We start from the raw sequence: 6,681 nt of genomic DNA, 5'->3' as shown, positions 1-6,681 counted from the left end.
GACAAGGCCTCAAAGGCTCCGAACAGAAGAATCAGCTGATTTTGAACATACTTGTTCAAAATCATGCTTCAATCTGTTCCTGTTTAATTCAAGTCCTGGAGTATCAAGATAATAGAGCAATGTTGAATTTGTGAAATAATGGTTGATAATGTTAATTATGAAATAATGTAATGCATTTGTAGAAGAGATTTTGGAATATCATTTAAAGGATCATTTGAGAAGACAATAAATGATCCACAGTTATGTCACATTAACTATGCGCACACGTGCTTCCACAGATTCCACTATTATACCTAGTGGGCTCCACCAAGTGCCACAGGGAGGCAGATCAAGCAGAATTAAACAACATACACCTCAGAATTGAACCGGGGGGGGGGGGTTTACACACGTGTCTGTAAAACACAGTTAGCCTAAGTAGCAGATTTGCTGAACATAGCACAGATCAATAAGCACATAGCGTGTTTCCAGGTTCTCGCCCCTCAAGAGGTTTCCTATGTTGATCTGATCAAACTGCGGTTACATTTGCCTCTCCGTCTCCCTGTCTGTCTCCGCCTGACATGCAGCATTTGAATACATGTGCACATGAACATGACACACGATGAGCTATAGGGAGGTATTACTTTAAGGCATTTTTAATACCCCAGACTGTGTCTCATCTGGATGAGTGAGATGAAGTAAAAATAAACATCTCTTCGACTTTTGAGCATGAAATACTGCTGTCGTTTTCTCCGTCACTAAGGGGGAAAAAAAGCAGCAGTCAACCAAGATTTAACACAGATTCTCTTCTGTTTATTTCCTCGCTGTCACAGTGTCTATGTGAAAACATTGAGCCCATAACCGCTTTATAGTAAGTCATAAGAGAGTTTGATCCCTGAAAAATTTATCCCTGATCCATCCTCCATTGATGTCCATAGAACAAATATCCTAAAGCTAGACCTGTGAGCAGGAACAGAGCAGCCTTTGCCGCGTTTGAGGAATTTGCTCGGCTATGTTTAACAAGCAGATCACCTTAAAGACCTGCCTCTAGTGAGAATTAACTGAGGGCCCTGCCTACTTACCGCTGCCATGATTTCTCATTTTGCCTCACAACAAAATCGATCCGTTCGTCCTGTTATGGGATTTAAGAAAGGATTCCACAAAAGATCATTGACGGAATGTTGCCTCGGTATCACCTCTGCTGTGAAAAATGCCAATAAAGCGCCCAGAGGTGATCAATGGTAAAGATTTTAGCAGCGGGAGAACATTATGCTTGTTTCATAAATGAGCCTCAGCTTGTTTTAATGGATACAGTATCTCACCATGTCTTCTATTGAATTAACACAAGTGTAGGGTGTGGGTAGCACATGTTCAGTTAAAATTAGACTTTTGTTTCTACCTTGCGATGTTAATGCCGGTTAATACATGCTAATTTATGACTTTTATTTAAAGGACAAAATGTGTCTGAAGTGAAATGTGGTACATGAACACACAGTATGTGCTTATATGCGTATGAGCGCCACTTTCTGTTCACCATATGTGTAAAAAAATAATGTCATGAGCATGCCATATGTGTTAGAAAGAAAGCGAAACACGGATCGTTGTCCTCTCATCTCCATGGGAGCGCGCGGTGCACCGCTGTGACAGTCAGCACCGAGCAGCACGTCTTTGGGGATGCTCCATTATTTACACCGTGCCTTCCTGTGGCCCCGATGAGACATGACAGGAGCCACAGGAAGCTCATGAATTAAACAGAAGGGCCTAAAAGCACAAGAGGAGGGTACGGGGTGATGGGGAGGCCTGAGGACACAGGCGCAGGGCGCTGGGGCTGCAGATTGCAAAGCACATGTCGCTGCAGCCGCAGGGGCTGGAGGGAGGTGAGACAGCCGGGGAGGAAGGGAGATGGGAGATTAGAGGAAAAGTTTTCATTATTTTTTTTTTTTTCAACGATTAAGATACAATAGAAAAATAGAAAGAGACAAAAGCAGAATATCGCGGACAGGATAAATGACATTAGAGACAGGAACTCTATCAGACAGACAGACAGAGAGAAAGAGAGAAACGGCACCGAGAGCTGCATCGGTCTTAATTTAGCCGGAGAGACATTAATCCCTCACTGATGCATATAAAATACAGGAGTGAAGATGATGTCATGCATTCAGCGGACAGGGGGTGTGTGATGTCTCAGCTGTTGCTCAAATAGGCCGGGCAGGAAGAAGCTTCTGGTGTCAGCCTGCGTGTCCGAATGGATGGGATAACCTCATTTAGGCTGTGACTCATCACCTGATGCAGGATACCCGTTCACAGAAGCTATGTGTAATAAAAGTCTCTCATAATACCCTTCCTGTTTTAGGGACGTGATACAATTTGACTAATGGATATTGAAGTCACGGACATTTGATGATGAATTTCCTGCATGTATTTATGTCTTTATAGGCTCCTTCCCTGGGCCATGCATGTTGAGTGTGTATAATAATAATAAATCTGTCTCCGGATTAACCCAAGCTGCAGATTAGTACGATTATATATATGTAATATCTTGAATACAGAGGCTGTTTGCTTGATAAGGCCATCCCTTTTATTGTTTTGCTCTCTCTCTCTCTCTCTCTCTCTCTCTCTCTCTCACACACACACACACACACACACACACACTAGTGTGTTTTATGAGTCTGATATTTGTAAGTAACTTTTTACAGGAAGTGCCGCTAATGACAACCCCTTTCACTAGCCCCCGGGGAGCTGCTGTCCATCTCTCATGGCATCCCCAGACGGGAAAAGGAACCGCCCAGACCACTGGTGCCAGGGTGATATCATCTGATAATCAACCTCAAACATGGGCGCTGAGCCACGCAGTGCATTTTCATATAGTGGAAGGTCCTCATCCTTCACTTTCCCCTTTTATGCTCAGGTCTTTTTATACTCAGGCCCTTTTCTGCAAATATTGATCCTACAGAACAAGTGAAATGGGCTTGTCATATAAAATGGGAAGCTGTGAGCGTTATATATTTCGGAATGGGTGCCAAGTAAATTAAGCTTATTAACTAGAATCAGTAAAATGGTTTTTAAACCTCAACCTGAATGTAGCTTCTCTTATTGATGCAGTCCATTAGTTGTAATAGTAGTCTGTCTGTGGAGTATCAGTTGTCATTCTACTTGCGCCTGAGTGCTCTTAATTCCCTCCAGAGCCCATGTGGACAAGCATCTTTTCGAACATGTGGGAGACAGGCATCAAGCATGGTGGACTTTGGCACGGCCTTGTCAATTATTCCTCAATCAGCACTTACAGTCTTAAGCGTGCTGCAGCATATTCAGACCATTTAGCAATGTCTGACTGTGTGTCTTCATGGCAGAATGTGAAATCGTTTCAAAATCTGGTCTAAATACAGGTATGTATAGCTGGAGACGGTTGATCTTTGCCAAAACGGGAAGTGATATGTTGCCTTCTGACACAGAAACCTTAACAAAACTAGACGCAGGGTAAGCTTGAGTCTTGAGATGACAAGGATGACATTGAGAAGTCAGTGACAGAATGCTCTTAAAGAATCCCAGTCATGTCCGAGTACTTCAAGTCATCAGATATGGTGCAAATTTTACCCCGACCCTCTGCCTTCATTTTGTAATTTGAAAAATGGTGCATGCCCAGAGCTGCCCACTTCCTACAGCCATTCCTCTCTAAAAGTGTGACTGAGCGGGCCATGTGCTCTCTCTCGCCCCCTCCACCCCCTTCGCGCCACCACTCGGCCCATATGTGCATTCGAGTGGCAGCTGCAAACTCCCCCGCTTGCCCTATGAAAAAAGAAAGTGAAAAACAGCCCTCCGCTCTCTGGCAAAAGTAGAAGAGCTTTTATGGTCAGCCTGTGTTTGGCAGCCACTTGTGTGTCTGTCAGGAAGAAACAAGGAGAAAGGGAAAGAAAAAGGGTTTGGGAGTTGTGTGTCATTTGTAAAGCATCTTCAAAGGGTATGCCCTGTGTATGTAAAGTCTTTATTTTTATAATGTATGTGAGAGCCACACACACACACAACCTGCAATTATCCGTTAAGAAGCACCACAGTGGCCTTTCCATCTGCCTTCCCCAACTCTTCTGGGGACTACAGGAGGTGTAGGCGAAGCAGTCACATGAGGGCACATACAGTATTCAGGCAACTCTCTGGCAGAGGAAGTCTCATCAAGCACCAATTAGACTATCACAGGAGAAGCGGGCAGGCAGGGAAACAAATGCAAAAATGTGCTGCAGACGCAAATATGCAGCAGGCCTCACATTTCTGTCTCCTTCACACAGTCTGCTTTACATACCCCACAGCACTCAGCGAAATGTCATCTCTCACATACATACGGCGTATCTGCTCAGTGACAAGTACTGGTGTAAAAGAGGAAATTAAGTCATGTGCAAACTAAGCAGAACACGTAAAATGCAACTTAAAAAAAAATAATTTGTCTCAAATTCAAGCCCTAATTAAAATCTTTGCACTTTCTTAAAAAGTGGACCAAGCAAATAACGCTGAAGCCGTTAAATGATATCATGGATCCTTGATTGTATAAATCTGAAATGTAATGGTTAATTATTAAAAAATAATAACCTGAACCCAAAAATAATTTATAATCCACGTGGTGAGCAGCAATAACGCACAAAATAGATTCTAATGTGAGCTAACGTATATGTATTAGAAGCAAACAGTACGGCACATCCTGGCACAAACTCAGAAGACGGACACATTCTCAGCAACGTGCTCCCTTCTTTTGAGGCGACTGCTAAAATTTTTATGCCGTCTTCGCAATCTAGAAATCCACATTGTTAATTCACGTATGACATTAAATGTTAAGCACGTGGTTAACATTGGGCATGCAACGGGTAGGTTTCATAAATCCAGAGAAAGTTATGCTGGAAAAAACCAGGCTCCTGCTGCTCGCGCCATCAATCCATGTGTCACTCACCTCCCCCTTTTTTAAACTTTTATGTTACCCCAGTAAATTATTCACACGTGACCCGATGTGACTGCAAGTATCCCCTCATTGAGAGGACTTGAGTGGGAAGTCAAGAGGGCTTGCGCGCTGATCTGGGGACATATTTGTTAATGTGCGCACTTCAGTTCAGACTTTCACCATTTTATCACTTAGAAGAGACACTAAGGGGTCAATCGGTTGAAGAGCTAAAAACCAAAGCGTATTTATACTTGCGTGGGGGGGGGGGGTCACAAAAAGACAGGCCGAGATAGGAAGTCTACGTGCGTGTGCACTTACTGCTGTGTTACAATTTAAATCTAAGGTATGACTTTTACCTCAGATATGCAAACCGCACAAGTGGAAAGATTAGCAGCACACACTCGAGCCGCGGTTGCCATCGCCGCCTGACCGCTCTGTCACAAGTGGCAACGAGGACAGAAATAGTTTCCCGTTGCTTGAACTAACACAATCAAGTGGCCAAGGACGGTTTGTAACAGATAATTCTGACACATTTAACAGCAAGGAAGCTCAGTTTTATAAATTAACTTGCTATTGCATTAGTCTACAAGTGAAAGGAAAACAAAAATATAACAGTGTTCAAAGGCGAATCATGCTGTCTTTGAGGGCAATGAAGTGTTATGATAATATGACAATGAATATGGATGAGAGGCCTCAGTCGACACCCGGTCGGGCTTCCACGGTAGTCACATCAGTGCTCATCCTCATGTCTGACAATGCAGTTAGGGTGTAACAGAGCAGAACCGCCAGGCTGCCCTGCCTTTCTCCTTCACACACCCTTCCTCTCTTTGGCAGTCTGTCAGTGCCAGCCCCCACCCCGTCTCCCCCGTCCTGTAAGACACTAGCAGAGTTACACAGACAAAGACGTGAGGGTGCACACAGACATGCGCAAAATCGTACATGCACCCCTGAGTTGAACCGTCGAAGTTTGACTGGATCATTTCCCCTCTACGTGTATAAAGCCTCCTTTCTCAGGCTCTTTCACACTCAGTGGTTGGATTCAGACCAGGCAGGTCTGACCCTTTCATGAGATGCGTCTGCCAGGGTAAGGCGACAAGCTGCATCTGCACTCTGGGAGGATCCACAAGACACTGGGGATATTACAGTAAATACACTCAGACTAATGTCTCGGTGAACAAAAGACCGGACACTTAAAGAGAGCGCCTCCGCTGCGGGGCCTTGCTTAACTTTGCTCAGCGGGCCTGCTTGACTGTGTGATTAAATGATGTATGTTTGTTTGTCTTCCACTGAGTGCTCGTGTGTTTCGAGTTGAGTGTCTGAGATGGTTATATGACAAGTCTGTGTCGGCCTTTTGATTTCACAGTTCACTGACCTTCTGTGTCACAGGGATAAGCTCCCTGGGTGACCAAGGGGGAGCCTCCTCCTGTGTGACAGTATAGCTGTTCACACCCTGACCTGTCAACCTCTGTTCTTGCTCATGTTAGGAGCCATTCATCATGCATGAGAGGAACACTCAGAGAAGACGGAGGGAGGAGAACTAAAGGTCTATCTATCTATCTATCTATCTATCTATCTATCTATCTAGATGTCCACCATGACTCTTAAGGAAAACAATAAACAGAGAAACTGAGATGAGGTGGTCCATTAATTTAGAAAATGACTTAGATATCCCCATTAGAGAGCCAGTTGCTCAGAAAAGGATCGGTGTGGAGGTGGGTCATCGAGGGCAGCTGGCCTGAGGGTCATGGCTGGAGATGGTGGGCGGAGAACAACAGTGGTGTGCT

The sequence above is a fragment of the Chelon labrosus genome (genome assembly GCF_963514085.1).
Source record: "Chelon labrosus genome assembly, chromosome: 9".
Taxonomy (NCBI): Eukaryota; Metazoa; Chordata; class Actinopteri; order Mugiliformes; family Mugilidae; genus Chelon; species Chelon labrosus.
Note: the sequence above shows the minus strand (reverse complement) of the source record.